Here is a 16,231-nt window from a genome sequence, read left to right as displayed (position 1 = left end):
TTTTTTTTTGAAAATTTTTGTCGATCTTTTTATTTTCGTAAACAATACTGCAAACAACTGTTTTACCATAAATGACTTCTGAGTTCCTGTGAAGGATTCTGTAAGAATTTACGACAAGAAATAATAGTACCGCTTATGCATTTTGCCTATTCAAATCATAAACTGATGCATATTTATGAAAGGAATTAAAGAATGGGAAATAAAAAAACGATTTTACCACGTGCTCTATTTTATCATCCCAGTTATAAATTACGCCCATGGCCCGCTCGCTTCAGAGGTATGGCATTTTCAAGGAAATAACATATTCGGCGAAATGTCATTTTCGGGAAAATGTCATAATCGTTAAAAAGTAATTTTTGGAGAAATGTTATTTTCTGGAAAATATTATCGTCGATGATTTGCCTTTTAAGAGGAATTCGAGCAATTGGTTTTCTAAGAATTTTACAATCTCATAGGGCCTCGGATATACTAAAGAATTGGGAATTTAAATTATGCCAAGCGTTTATTATGGCTGATATACATTATATCTAACGTTATTATGCTTAACATACTAATGCAGTGATCCCAAAAGTGCGAAGAAGAAGGTCGACAGCAAATATATGTCGATGTTATCACACCGGGTTATGAGCAAATTTGTATTTAATCGCAGATTTGAAGTAACTAAATGTTGAACTACAGGTAAATATAATGTCATACACTGCTCCGTGATAAGAATGCTTTTATTTTTCAAAATAGGTTAGGTTTTAGCTAAATTGAACTGAAATTTTGCTGGATTTTTACTTCCTGCAAATACGTTGACTATGGATTCTGTTCAAAAACTAAGGGTATGCGATAAGACACTTTTTCCTAACGAAACGAAACGAAATATAGTTTAACTTTCGAGGCTTCGAAACGACACGAAATCAAGGTCCATTTAATTCGAAATTTTACGAAACGAAACGAAACTTTAACTTTTTTTTCCGCGGAATTTTTATTGAATTGATTTTACATTAATTCTGATTACATGTTTTTGAAGTCAAATAATTGCTTTGCGACCAATGAAAAACCCTTGCATTTGTGCCGCTTTCAAAGAAATACATCGTGCAGTGTGTGCCTCCGAAATTGATCTGAATCTGATACATAAATTGTGGGATTTTTTTAGTATTCTGATTCAAATCCTGTTAAAAACCATATTTCACTTAAAATTATGTGATTTAGGTAAAGCATACTTCATAATGACTTATCAGCGTGGTTTATGATATTGAGCTAACTCAAAACCAGAAAAAGAATGCATAGATATTGTTTTTATCTAGTGGGGTACTCATTTATATATCAACATCTGCCAGGTGTATACGCAGATAGAGAATTGTTAATAGCATACATTTGCTCGCTAGACGAATAATCTGCACCTTTCTAAAATGAACAAAGATATTATTGAACAAAGATTTTAGATTGTATTTCAGAAATGTGATCACAAAGTTTTTACGGCAGCAGTTTGCCAGGTATGAAGAAATAATTTTTCCTTTCTCTTACAAAAACTTGTAACAAAAGGATATCATTTCCTTCCAAATTCAACCTTTTCATAGGAGGCTCGGTGACCCATAGTCTTTTATACAATCAACTCGACGAACAAAACTATTGTCTGTTTGTCCATGTTTATGTGTTTGTGCATTTGAGGCTTGCAAACTTTTTTGTCAAATTTCCTTCTTCAACCGACTTCAATTGGGTCCTAAAATGAAAAATCAAAATTCGATTTTCTTTCAGGGAACGATGAAGTTAATCATCCTGAACGAGTTTGTTTTTATTCCAACTCAAAAGTCGAAAGGAAAATTGGTTTAACGGTTCAATTTGAAATTTTAAAATAGATGGAAAAAGCTCCTCCACATTTTCGGGCTTCTTTGACGTACGGAATCACGAGACTGACACTTGTATACCTACACCACAGTTCGTTTCGTATCCAACATTGAAAATTCCCCACTGACAGCCGTAAGGAGAACTATGGAAAAGAAAAAGATAGGTGCGTTCCACACTGACAGTTTCATAAACGACAAGCAGAAGAAACGAAACTGCATCTACACTACGAAAACACAACCAAAACATCAGACCCCCGTACGGAATAATATGATTCAAACGCACTAGAAAAACACCACAGGGCACCTGATTCAACCTTCGACAGTTGGGCCTGACGTTTTGGGTTGATGGTTCATTCGTTCTGAAATGTTGCCTAGCCTAAAACATGTCTTAAAAAGTCCCATACACGAAAAAAAAACCTTTTTTCTACTTAGACTATTATCATAATTTTTATTACATCGGTTCATGTATTCTTGACCGATGCACTATATCGTTTACAACCATAAACTATGTAGGGCTTAGGACTCAATTGAATGTAAGAAACAGCTGCTATGGACAATATGAACCGGTCACGTCCTCACAGTCAATTTAGGATTAGGAGAGGAAAATTAGTTTGACACTCATCATTATAAGAGAGCGAGGAATGCTTTGCTTCTCCGTGGTCGTCACGGAAAAGGAACCGCTGGTTTGTTGAAGAAGCAATACATGTGAAGCCATCTTGGTAAGTAACTAAATATTTATTGTAAACGAAGTTATTTTGAAAACTCAAACTTAATAATAATATTTTTCTTAGTAGTGGCTGTTATGGCCTAGTTATGCGCCTAAATCTGGTTTGAGGCCTAAGAGGTGAAGAAGTCGGCCTAAGAGGTGAAGAAGAAAGAGGCGCTCTATGATACGTCACAAGGGCCATAGGAATTCACGCCACGGTTTGGTTGTATGACATTCGCCAGAAAGTCATTTGCCAGAAGACCTTTTGCCAGAATCAATATGCCAGAATGGACTATTCCCCAGAAAGTCGTATGCCAGAATGCACCATTCCCCAGAATTGGTCATCATCTATTTGCCATGCACGCGTTTGCCCAGTATGCGCAATAATTCTTAACGCCATAAACTTTTGGCATAACTATGAACAGCGTTAAAATAGAGGGTCATTTGGCATAAGGGACATTTTTTATAATTTTGCTTTGTTGTTGTCGATAATAGAATTGAAAATACCTAATCTGTATATAAGACATATGCATACATAAGCCGAGTATAGCAGCTTGCCTGGATTAAGGCAAAAATGGCGGATGTGATCCTTTCTTTCAAATCGGTGTTTGCCCGGATTAAGGCAATGGTGGATGTGACTCCTTCTTTTAAAATTGGCGCTTGCCCGGATTAACGCAATGGTTGATATAATTCCTTCTTTAAAAGTAGGTGCTTGCCCGGATTAAGACAATGGTGGATGTGATCCCTTCTTTAAAAGCAGGCGCTTGCTAGGATTAAGGCAACGGTGGATGTGAACCCTTCTTTAAAAATAGGCGATTGTCAGGATTAAAACAATGATGGATATGATCCCTTCTTCAAGAGAAGGCGCTTGTCCGAATAAAGGCAATGGTGAATGTGATAACTTCTTTGAAATTAGGCGCTTGCCCGGATTAGGGCAATGGTTGATGTGAACCCTTCTTAAAAATAAGCGTTTGCTAGGATTAAAACAATGGTGCATGTGATACCTTCTTTGAAAGTAGGTGCTTGCCCGGATTAAGGCAATGGTGGATGTGAACCCTTCTTTAAAAATAGGTGTTTGCCAAGATTAAGGCAATGGTCGATATGATACCTTCTTCAAAAGAAGGCGCTTTTCCGGATAAGGGTAATTGTGCATCTAATTCATTCTTTAAAAGAAGGCGCTTGCTCGGACTAAGGCAATGGTGGATGTGGTCGCTTCTTTAAAAGCAGACGTTTGCCACAAATGAAGCAATGGTGGATGTGATTCCTTCTTTAAAAGTAGCCGCTTGTCCGAATTAAAGCAAGGGTGGATGTGATCCCTTCTTTGCAAATATTGCAAAAATTTGCGTTTGTCTGAAATGAAGCAATGGTGATTGGTGGATATGATACATTTCTTTAAAAAAAGGTGCTTGCCCTGATTAAGGCAAGGATAGATGTTATCCCGGTGTCGTCCTTAGCCTAGCGATAAGATGCGCGGCTATAAAGCAAGACCATGCTAAGGGTGACTGGGTTCGATTCCCGGTGCCGGTCTAGGTAATTTTCGGTTTGGAAATTGTCTTGACTTCCCCGAGGCATAATAGTATCATCGTGTTAGCCTCATGATATACGAGTGCAACAATGGTAACTTGACTTAGAAACCTCACGGTTAATAACTGTGGAAGTTCTGAATGAACACCAAGCAGCGAGGCGGCTATGTCCCAGTGGGGATGTAATGCCAATGAAAAAGAAGAAGATGTTATCCCTTCTTTAAACGTAGGTGGTTGCCCATGTCCGTTGTTGAATATGTCAATTGTGGATATGATTTCTTTTTTTTAGACATTTTGCTTAGACTTGTAGATATAACTTCTTCAATGAAATTAAATGGCGTCTTGTATGACTTAAAATGATATTATCCAATTGTAGATATGATTTAATTTTTGAAATGAAGTCTGCGTCTGGAATGAGACGAAGAAATATGATATCCATTCGTTAACAGTTTGTTTGTATTAGACAAATATGTTTTTTTTTTGATAAATAGTATCCACCTTTCTGAAAATTGTTCAATATGTTGAATAATCCCTTTTATGAAAATTAATTATACCGCAAATCCCTTTATTAATAAATAATGCCAAATCCACGTTATGCAAAATTACCTTCTTTATATAATTTGTTTCTATTCTTTAGCCATCAATAACAATTGGAATTTCCAGTTTTACTATTTCTGGGGAATGGTGCATTCTGGCAAATTACATTCTGGCAAATGGTCTATTCTGGGGAATGGCTTTCTGGCATATGGTCCATTCTGGCAAATGGGTTTCTGGCAAAAACCATTCTGGCAAATTGATTCTGGCAAATGGTTTTCTGGCAAATGTCATACAATCCACGGTTTTGCCTCTTTGACAAAGTTGTATGTACTGATCTGATTCATACAGTAGACGTTTGAAAACTTCAAGTCATTTAACTGCGATGATTTTTAACAGCGAATCGATAGTTGCAACAGTTTTGCAGTTATCGGACCGCTAAACTTCGACACTATGTCAAACTCAATGACAGTTGCATTAAGTTGCACTATCCGATGCACTTTTATTTCATCTGAGGTCGAGTGACAACCGTTTGACGTCTAAAATACGTCGAACGGCATTCGCTAACTGAAAAGTTAACATGTTGTAGCTATCGAACGGCTACTGTATATGATTGCCTAAAATAAAAACTCCCCCTAATAAATTAGAAATTTTCCATAAAAAATAGGAAATTGCCAAAAAAGAAATCAGGGTATGAGCAATAAATAAATATAAAATTTCTACGAATAATGCAAAACAATTATGAATTTTCCATAAAAAAAACAAATGAGCCCTTTGAAAGCAAAAATGGCAATTATAAAAGAAGAATTTTCCTTGAAGATATCGAAATGTTCCACAAAAAATACAAATTTCCATAAATAAATCAATATTATTAAACAATTACAACAATTTTTTTTCCATAAGTAATAAAAAAACAACCAAATAATCAAGAAAAGCAATACAAATATATCTTTTTCTGTTGGACATTTCTAACAAAACACTGTAGTGATGAACTCTAATTATAAGAAAAATCTCATTAATAAAGTTTTAAAAAAACATATAACAAAACACTGAAGACGTTTTATAGAAGAAAACTAAATACGTATTTGTCGACTCAGAATGGGCTTATGAGGAAAACGTTAAGATTTGAAAACAGCTTTATGATTGTGTTCAGCGGCGCAGCCAAAATTTTTGATAAATCACGACCGTACGAGGCAGTCTGAATTTGTTTCGAAATTCCGCGGCATTCCGTTAAATTTCGTTAAGAGCTAGTTTTTTCTAGCGAAATATTTGTAATTTTATGAAACGAAACGAAATCCAGAAATCAGATTTCGCCATGCTCAAATTCCGCGAAATTCCGCGGAATTTCGTTTCGAACCACCTGAAACGAAATTTTTCGAAATACCGCATATGCTTACAAAATACCATTCGAATTCTTTTCAAAATCAAAAACAGCTTATGTTCAGAACCATCAAACGGATTCTGTTCAAAATCCCAAACGGATTATATTCAGAATCTCATACAGAATCCTAATCTGACTCTATTCAAAGTTTCGAATTTCCAAAGGATACTGCTTCGAATCTCGATCATAATTCTGTTCAGAATCACGAACGGATTTTGTTTAGAATAGCAAACGATTTCGGAGTCTACAGTAGCCTTGCGAGCAAAGGCGTAGGATTTCCAATCCGGAGATTGGAAATATTCTCGACTCCCTGGGCATAGTGTATGCCTTGTACTTGCCACACAAGATACATACTTATGCAATGGCGGGCATAGAAAAGCAAGCTTTTAATTAATAACTGAGGAAATGCTAATAGAATACAGTTGAAAAGCAGGCCAAGTTCCAGTTGGAATGTAGAGCCATAGAAGAAGAAGAAAAAGAAGAAGAAGCAAACGAATTCTGTTCAGAATCTCGAATGAATTTTGCTCAGAATCTTGAGTGAATGCTTCTTAGAATCTCGAGACTATGGTGCCAAAAATCCCATATGGGATTTTTTCCAGAACCCTCCGGTATTTGTTACGACAAGTTATAGTGCACAATAAACGTCAACCATAGAAAACATAAGATCGAATCTACAGAATCGATCGACATAAGGTCATATGGGAAAACCGCTGAAAATATGTTCTACCAACTGAGCCAAAAAGAAGCTTTGGTAAAGCTTCGTGTCAAGTGCACTACTGCAAAAAGGGTACTAAAGACTAAAAGTCAGCTACGGCGATAAAACCTGTAGAATAAAATGTCCTAACAAGTACATATTTTATATGAAAAAGATTCACAAGAATAATATATTTAGCTCAAATATACAATATTTTGTAATATGCAATTTGAACTTGAAAATAAATTTTGGAAATATACTGCGGCCCGCTTCAACAGCTCGAAATTTCTGTGCGGCTCTTGATAGTAAGCATGCTGGAGACCACTGTACTAATGCATAACCTTCACCTCCCACATACCTTACCCTTTTCCAATGAATGTCCCATCCCATCTATGATCGTCTGCTAAAGTTAAAGAATTTATGTCTTAATATGGGTGACACTGTAACCCAATCTAATATAGTCTTTCCTTAGACAAAAGATATTTGTTCTAAATTTTGTTGAATTTGGTCAAGATGTTCAAAAGTTACACTGAGTTTATTAATTTTTTTCTTTCTTTTATTGTTACCTCCATCTGACTCAAAGTCTTGAATAAAGTTTGATGGGGAAAAAGCTAATTTGAGGTGGTCATAGAATGCCGCCCTCAAACTGCCATAAAAACCCCATATTTTTTAAAGTTTATTTTAATGATCAAATACAATCTCCCTCCCCCCACACCATCTCCCTTTTCCAAAAATCATCCCACCCCTCATCGTCGTCTCCTTAAGAAAGATAATATGTGCTCCAAATATGGTTGAAATTGGCCAAGGAGTTCAGAAGCTACACTGAGTTGATAACTCCAACCTTTGTCTATTTTTTTTTCTGTTGACCTTTTGTCTTTTCGAACTTTCGCCCTTTCGACCTTTTGACCCGGTTATTTTTTCAACCTTGTTTTCCTTCAACCTTTTGTAATTCCGACCTTTTGTCCTTTTGACGTATTGTCTTTTCGACTTTTTGTCCTTTTAAGCATCTGTCCTTTTACCTTTTGACCTCCGACCTTTTGTCCTTCCGACCTTTTGTCTTTCGACCTTTTAACCTTCGACCTTTTGACACAGATTCGCAAAAAGCCATCCTGTACGCGGTCTTCGCGAAGCCCTTCCAGGTTCTTTACTAAAAATTATCTTCGCTTGATGCTCTTTCGGCATACGAACAACGTGTCTAGCCCACCGTTGTTTTCCGTGTTGTATAAGCTTAAGAATATTCGCAGTCTCTTTTACATCTGGTATAACTCGTGATTCGAACACGAACACGGATTTCCGGATAAACTGACACGGTTGTTCAAAGCGACGATGGATCGGGTGATATGCGTAGTTCGAGTTTCAGGAGCACTCTCGAGTCCTTTTGAAACTCGCAGAGGGTTACGACAAGGTGGTGGTCTTTCGTGTCTGCTATTCAACATCGCTTTGGAAGGGGTAATACGAAGAGTAGGGATTAACACGAGTGGTACAATTTTCAATAAGTCCGTCCAGCTATTTAGCTTCGCCGACGACATAGATATTATGGCACGTAACTTTGAAATGATGGAGGAAACCTACATCAGACTGAAGAGGGAAGCTAAGTACTTTTGACTCCGAAAGACGCTCTAATCGAATAGAATTTGCCGCCGTACCATACTGACAATCTCCAAAACGCAAATTAAACCGGAGTCCTGCACGGACACAAGACCTAGACGATGCTCGTGGAGGACCAACGCGCACTTGGAGTTTTCGAAAGGAAAGTGCTGTGTACCATCTATGGTGGGGTGCAGATGGCGGACGGTACGTGGAGGAGGCGAATGAACCACGAATTGCATGAGCTGCTGAAGAACTATCCATCGTTCTCACCGCGAAAATCGGACGTCTGCGGTGGGCCGGGCACGTAGCCAGAATGTCGGACAGTAATTCGGTGAAAATGGTTCTCGACAACGATCCGACGGGCACAAGAAGGCAAGGTGCGCCGGTTAAGGTGGATCGGGCAAGGTGGATCGATCAGGTGGAAGATGACTTGCGGGTCCTCCGTAGACTGCGTGGTTGGCGACGTGTAGCCATCAGTGGTGCAATTTATCAACAATGCCTGCTGAGTGTGATTCTTTTGTTTTGTATTTTTCTCTGTTCCTCTTTGCCTATGACGGTGCCTTTCAGTCAGAACGACAAAGCAGGAGTAGCTTAGCAAACTCGGTTTGCCAACAGCGGACTGAAGCTGATCATCATTCGGCACAAATTTCCTGTCATTGTCTTTCAAGTGATAGCATTCACCCATGCATTTATATAGGGCCGTCGCATTCACACAGCAGCGAGTGAACTAAATAGACTGTCAGTGCGGGCTGCGTGTGCAATGAGAAGAGAGGTCTTTTGTTTACTTTATCTTTGCATGTTGCTGCTAACCATTTTCAGTTTTCACTGCTAGGAAGTGAGTGTGAAGAGGGAATGGTATCAATATCCAACAAATTTCAGTCACTGAGATTGAGAATTCGCACCCCTGGCGACGTGTAGCCATGGACCGAGCCGAATGGAGAAGACTCTTATATACCGCACAGGCCACTTCGGCCTTAGTCTGAATAAATAACAATAATAATAACTCGTGATTCATGCGACGCCGCCAGGTGCCATTATTATGTTTACAGCCGAGTACTGTCCACAACACCTTTTTAGTCTCCAACAGAGGTCGAATAAGAATCGTTGTCCGAACATGAGTTTAAATTACTTCCTTTAGATCAGCGATTCTCAATCTGGGTTACATGTACCCCTAGGGGTACCTTCGCCGGGCCCAGGGGGTACCTAGGACAAAAATGGATAATGACGGATATATAACAAGATTAATCAAAATTTATTGATGAGGTTTTGATATATGCATATATTTTTTTCAAAATTTTGTCTTGTATATATCATGCAAGGCGATCAGTAACTCAGAGACTATTGAATCCTGCCCTCCAGCACAGTGGATTAAGGGCTATGAGACAAAAGATCAAAAGGATAAATGAACAAATTTTAAAAATCTTCTGTGCTTCCTGATCGAAACAAAATGTTGAATGATGTTAATAATATGCTTCTGAACTAAAATTTAGAGTCTACACATTCGGAGACATGAAGGTATTTTTTCTGAAAGCTCAGTTGCTTCGTTGCAAGAGAATTGGAATCATCTTTCCACGCTCCTCGAAAACCTCAATCTAAGCACCTCGGAGTACTATTTTCAAGAGGATCGGATGCTTCCTTTAAAAGGTTCGGAAACCTGCGTTCAAGAGGTTCAGAGGCCTCCTTTCAAGAGGCCCGGAAGTTCTCTTCCAAGAAGAAGCCCGGAAGCATTCTTACTAGAGGCCCGGAAGCCACCTTTCAAGAGGCCCGGAAGCCTTCTTTCAAGAGGTCCGGAAGTCTCAATTTCGAAAAGGCCCGGAAGCCTCCTTTCAAGAGGCCCGAAAGCCTCCTTTCGAGAATCCCGGAAGCCTCCTTTCTAGAGGCCCGGAAGTCTCAATTTCAAAAGGCCCGGAAGTCTCAGTTTCAAGAGGCCCGGCGCCTTCTTTCAAGAGGCCCGGAAGCCTTTTTCCAAGAGGACCGGAAGCCTCTTTCAAGAGGCCCGGGAGCCTCCTTTCAAAAGGCCCGAAAGCCTTTTTCCAAGAGGACCGGAAGCATATTTTCAAGAGGCCCGGAAGCCTCCTTTCAAGAGGCCCGAAAGCCTCCTTTCAAGAGGCCGGAGTCTCAGTTTTAAGAGGCTCGAAAGCTTCCTTTCAAGAGACTCGGAAGCCTCCTTTCGAGAGGCCCGGAAATCTCAATTTCAAAAGGCCCGGAAGCCTCCTTTCAAGAGGCCCGGAAGTCTCAGTTTCAAGAGGCCCGGAAGCCTCCTTCCAAGAGCCCTGGAAACCTCCTTTTAATATGCCCGGAAGCATCCTCTCAAGAGCCTCGGAAGCCTCCTTTCAAGAGGCCTGGAAGTCTCAGTTTCAAGAGGCTCGAAAGCCTCCTTTCAAGAAGACCGGAAACCTCCTTTCGAAAGGCCGGAAGCCTCCTTTCAAGAGGCCCGGAAGCCTCCTTATAAGAGGCCCGGAAGCCTCCTTTAAAGAGGCCCAGAAGCCTCCTTCAGAGAGGCCCGGAAGCCTCTTTTCAAGAGGCCCGGATGTCTCAATTTCAAAAGGTCCGGAAGCCTCCTTTCAAGAGGCCTGGAAACCTCCTTTCAAGAGGCTTGGAAGTGTCAGTTTCAAGAGGCCCGGAAGCCTCCTTCTAGAGGCTCGGAAACCTTCTTTCGACATGCTCGGAAGTCTCTTTTCAAGGGGCTTGGAATTCACCCTTCTAGGGGCTTGGAAGCCTACGTTCAAGAGGGTTAGAGCCGTAATTTCAAGATGCTTAAAAGCCTCCTTTTAAGTGGTTCGAAAGCCGCCATTCCAGAGGCTCGAAAACCTCTCTTCAAGAACTCGGAATAAAGAAAATTTCAGCCAGAATCATATATTCCGTTAATTTCCGTTATCTTATGAGTTACACTTATTTTTATTTACAGCAAAAAACTAGGGGGTACCTCAATTAATTCAAAAGTGCGAAGGGGTACCTCTCGAGAAAAAGGTTGAGAACCGCTGCTTTAGATGGTTACTTTTATGGATTCGATAAAGCGATCTGCTTTCGACGTTCTTCGATTGATACCACTTCGGAGCTTGTATTTCGAAATTGAGACTAAACAATAAGGCTGTTGTGCATATGCTTTGGAATGCAGAAATTTATAACAAACTCATTGGCCTTCAGTGTTTTTGGGACACCCCTCTTCAAAGCATGAGTCTTAGTGACTTTCCTATAAATGGTAACCTAAATGCTTCCGCACTTTGCAATTTAAACAGTGTACTTTGCTTCAGATGCTGTTCAATTGATCACGCTTGGTTAGTCATATTTAAGACAAAATAATAAATACTTAATCTTAAACAGAAGTCATTTACCGTGGAGCATCAGAATCCGTACGCTTAAGCATTTCAATATATCTAAATCTCTAAAAAATACGTATCGAGTGCAAATATGCTTCTAATTTCCATTTCCTCTTCCTTTTCTTCCATTTCAAATGTCTCAAATTGAAACGAATATGCCATTGAGCCGAAGTTATGACGAAGTTATGACGGGAAAAATTATCTCGTGAAAATTCATAAGACTTCCAGAGGAACGTCGAAATATGTTTTCGTGGAAATTTGAAAAATTTTCCTATGGAAAATCGAGAGGTTTTCCCGTGAAAATTCAGATGTATTTCTGTGAATGTTCGTATAATTTCCCCTTGGAATTCAAAACATTTGAAAAAAAATTCTTGTGGAAATTCTAAGGAATTTTCCGTGGTAAATAGAAAGAAATCCCGGTGAAGTTTGAAGAAATTTTCCGAGAAATTCGAAGCAGTTTTCCCTGAAAATTCGAAGGAATTTTCGTGGAAATTCGAAAGAATATCTCAGAACTTGTCATAAGACGAGTTTATACAATCCCATTGAATTCCACCACTTAATTGTATCTTGACAGATACGCATTTCGACCTCAACAGTAAAAGGCCGTCTTCAGTGTCTCGTACTTGACTCGACTTACTAAGTCGAGTCAAGACACTGAAGACGGCCTTACTGTTGAGGTCGAAATACGTATCTGTCAAGATACAATTAAGTGGTGGAATACAATGGGATTGTATAAACTCGTCTTATGACAAGTGAAGACATTCCACTAAAAAGCTCAAAATAATTTTCTTATCATCTCGTAGAAATTTAAAAGAACTTCTCTTGAAAATTCGAAAAAATTTCCCGAGGAAATTCGTAAAAAAATTCCAAGCAACTCGTAAACACTTCCAGAGTGAATTTGTTGAAAGCGTTTCCCGAAAGCAGAGGAAAATTAAAATCATTTCCCGATAAACGAAATATTTACATTCCGAATCCCTGGAGAAATAGTACAAGGTAAAGGTCTCTCTACCAAGCACCATAAATCAATTGACTTAGCCCAACGATTTCAAGAAAAAAAAACATTTGAAAACCTAGTTATTTTGCAATTGATTCAACAAGAATAATTGGGTGTGCTCTAAACATTCCTTATATATAAAAATGAAAGTATTCAATAATAATTTACATAAAATGCAAAATCTGACACATAACTAATTTATAAAATTCAATCCAAAACTTATTTCTATCACTACTAATTAAAAATATCATTTAAAAAGGGGCCAAATAAAAGGTTAATTAATCGCAATCATACTTACTTTTTTCATTCGTCATCTGTCTTTTGCGGTAAGATATGCAAACCAGTCTTATTATTTCGAATTGTACACTCAATTATCCTTGCAACCTATGTATCTCGGATCGGTAATTTGTTTTCACTAATCATCCCAAGTGACGGAGCTCTGTTTCAGTTTATTAACCTCCGATAAATCCAAATAGGGTACGATACAACTCTCACCGATTATTCACAATCAATTTCGATTCATCACCTAATCCGAACCAATGCTTTCGCCACGCATCAAAACCACAGCGTCGTTCAAAGCACTAGAACATTAGACGTCATCAACAACCCCAAAATGACTCACTCCACTTTCGCGGGCAGCACTCACTGAACGATATTTACGACCGCGTGCAATGGACATAGCACATTCATTGACTACGCGCGCGTATCGCCGATGACAACAAAACTCCGAGCGCCTGAAAATCCAGCGAAAAGCAACTAACCAACGCGACGAGCGACGCGAATAATCCACACTTCCAGCGCGCAGTAGAACCGATACCGGACTGAACAGTGCAAGCCATTTCGAAAGCATTCTAACCCTACAAACGCGTGCTATGCCATGCAATCCGCCACAGGACGGGCAGACAGATAGGCTGTTAAGGACTGGAGGAACTCCGGCAGTATCGCTCGGTGGAACTGAACGGGGTGCGCGTTCCGGGAGAGGGCTCGGGAGGTGGATGGGCAGCATGGCATTACACTCGTAGTAGGGACTGAGCGAATCCACCGATATCCCGCTGCATGTAAACACGATGGACCATGGAACCGCGTGCCGTCCAACCCAATGTTACACACAGCAGAGCATAAACGAGAAGCTCTCACGTTTTGGGCCGACTCTCTGTTTGGAAACATCGGATAAGGAAGGTGGCCGGAGTATCAACATGAACCATGAGCAGCAGCAACAGCAGCAGCATATCTGATTGTCGCCTTGGGAGAGAGAGGTTTCGTCGCGGTTTTGTTATTGTTGGTGCTGTTGGCCCAAAGTGTCTCCGAGCGAAGTGGATCGGATCGGGTCATGAAATGCATATCAGAGCATATTGTAATCGTTTAATGAAGTGAGAATCGGAGAGTAGAAACACGACGATGAACCGCTCCGGAGAAAATCTATGTAGTGGATAGCTTTTCTCGCGAATCCACAAGAAGCATAGAGAAATGCGAGGAAAAGCGTGGCACTTGCGGGTGTACAATGGTAGCATGGGGGTTTTATATGTTTTTGTTTTGATTCCATTTTTCGTCTGTGGGTGAGCTTTTGGGATTGAGTGGACTATTAGGAATTCACATCGAGTAACTCCGAGAATGAGTGTTGCGCTTGAGCTTTTAGAGAAAACTTGAAAGTTGATGTAATAAAAATAACTGACAGCATACCCAAGAAGTGCTTTCGATTTTAGTTGTTTGGGAAGGAAATGGATCTTGTAGAATCTATCCAAACACTTTATGTTATAGGTAATTATGCAACGGTTTGTTGCGCTAAGCAAACGGCCAAAGTGCCATCGGCCAACCAAGAACCGTTAATTGGTGTCCGAATTACTCGCCATGCAGCCACCCTCTTAGGACAACTAAATGCGACATCGGTTCTTATTAAATTTAAATAAGGCCGATACAAATATTAAATTTATTTTATGTCACCCCCCCTTCAACTTTCCAAAAATATTGAGGGGGCGAAAAAAAAATATTTTTTTTGCCGATTTTAATTTTTTTTTTATTTTGAACATGTGCATCACTGTTTTTATCTTGATACTAAATAAGTCATTTATTGACCATACATTTGTCACCAAGAATATTTCGAATGAAAATAACAGCATATATATTTATCGGAGTTCATGGGGCAGTACCAGGCGGGTTTTATGGGCAAACGCTTCAATCTACAAAACGCTCACAATCTACAAAACGCTCATTAGACCGGTAGTCCTCTACGGACACGAGACCTGGACGATGCTCGTGGAGGACCAACGCGCACTTGGAGTTTTCGAAAGGAAAGTGCTGCGTACAATCTATGGTGGGGTGAAGATGGCGGACGGTACGTGAAGGAGACGAATGAATGAGCTACTGCGAGAACCATCCATCGTTCACACCGCGAATATCGGACGACTGTGATGGCCCGGGCACGTATCCAGAATGTAACCCGGTGAAAATGGTTCTCGACAACGATCCGACGGGCACAAGAAGGCAAGGTGGATCGATCAGGTGGAAGATGACTTGCGGACCCTCCGTGGGCTGCGTGGTTGACGACGTGTAGCCATGGACCGAGCCGAATAAAGAAGACTCTTCTATATCGCACAGGCCACTTCGGCCTTAGTCTGAATAAATAAATAAATATCTATCGGCATAAATATTCTATATCCTATCAGGTCACGCATATTAAGGGGACTCTTGCTTACAGATTCCGTCTAACCTCCCTTGCAATATGTGGACTACCCATTTCCATCAATGTTCTCGAACATCTACATATTGTTAAGAAAATTATTGAGCTTTTTAGTGGAATGTCTTCACTTGTCATAAGACGAGTTTGTACAATCCCATTGAAATTCCACCACTTAATTGTATCTTGACAGATACGTATTTCAACCTCAACAGTAAGGCCGCCTTCAGTGTCTTGTACTTGACTCGACTTGAAGAAAATGATCGCAGCTTACACTAGTTATACTATGCGTACCGTCGTCGGGGGTGACAATGGGTCAAATGGGGGTGAGAATGGGTCACTGTTTCAAGTACCGTCAACTGGGGGGAAGATGATCATTTTTAAGACAAAACATGCAATAACAATGTGTGTTTACAAAAATATATTGAGCACTTTTAGTGGAATGTATTAAACCGTCTAAGACGAATTAAGTACTGTCCATTTAATTCCACCAGTTAATTTTCGTTATCTTTGCAGATACGTATTTCGACCACAACTGTGTGGTCGTCTTCAGTGTCTTGTACTTAACTCGACTAAGTCGACTAAGTCGAGCCGGCACAAGACACTGAAGACGACCACAACAGTTGTGGTCGAAATACGTATCTGCAAAGATAACGAAAATTAACTGGTAGAATTAAATGGACAGTACTTAATTCGTCTTAGACGGTTTAATGTGTGTTTACATTTTAAATCGAAACAAATATTTTCAAAACATGTACTGCTATGCTATACGTTGCAATAATCAACAACTTTAGTTTTCTGGGGGCAGCAGGGACTATGTCCAAGGGCTTGACGATCCCTCCCCAGGCCATCTGCGAGTTGTGGGGCTTGCCTAGGATGTGGTGGGGTTTGACAGTGGGCCCTGTTAAACCTCTATAAAAAGCTGCATGTATCCGCAAGTAGGCCCCACCAGCGACCGTGTGCCGCTCAAAGCGCACAAGCCC

General features: G+C 39.9%; 1 protein-coding gene across 3 annotated transcripts in view; it reads right to left on the bottom strand.

Annotated features, from left to right (window-relative positions):
• The window catches only part of LOC134212634 (netrin receptor unc-5-like), a 478,948-nt gene extending 465,553 nt beyond the window's left edge, over positions 1 to 13,395 (bottom strand). For all 3 annotated transcript variants that reach the window (XM_062690650.1, XM_062690652.1, XM_062690651.1), the window contains exon 1: positions 12,873 to 13,395. The gene's annotated coding sequence lies outside the window, so the exon portion shown is untranslated. The remainder of the gene's footprint in view (positions 1 to 12,872) is intronic.
• Between the last annotated feature and the right edge of the window lie 2,836 nt (positions 13,396 to 16,231).

Source organism: Armigeres subalbatus, chromosome 2 (assembly GCF_024139115.2).
Source record: "Armigeres subalbatus isolate Guangzhou_Male chromosome 2, GZ_Asu_2, whole genome shotgun sequence".
Lineage (NCBI taxonomy): Eukaryota > Metazoa > Arthropoda > Insecta > Diptera > Culicidae > Armigeres > Armigeres subalbatus.
This window is presented reverse-complemented; position numbering and strand designations above follow the sequence as displayed.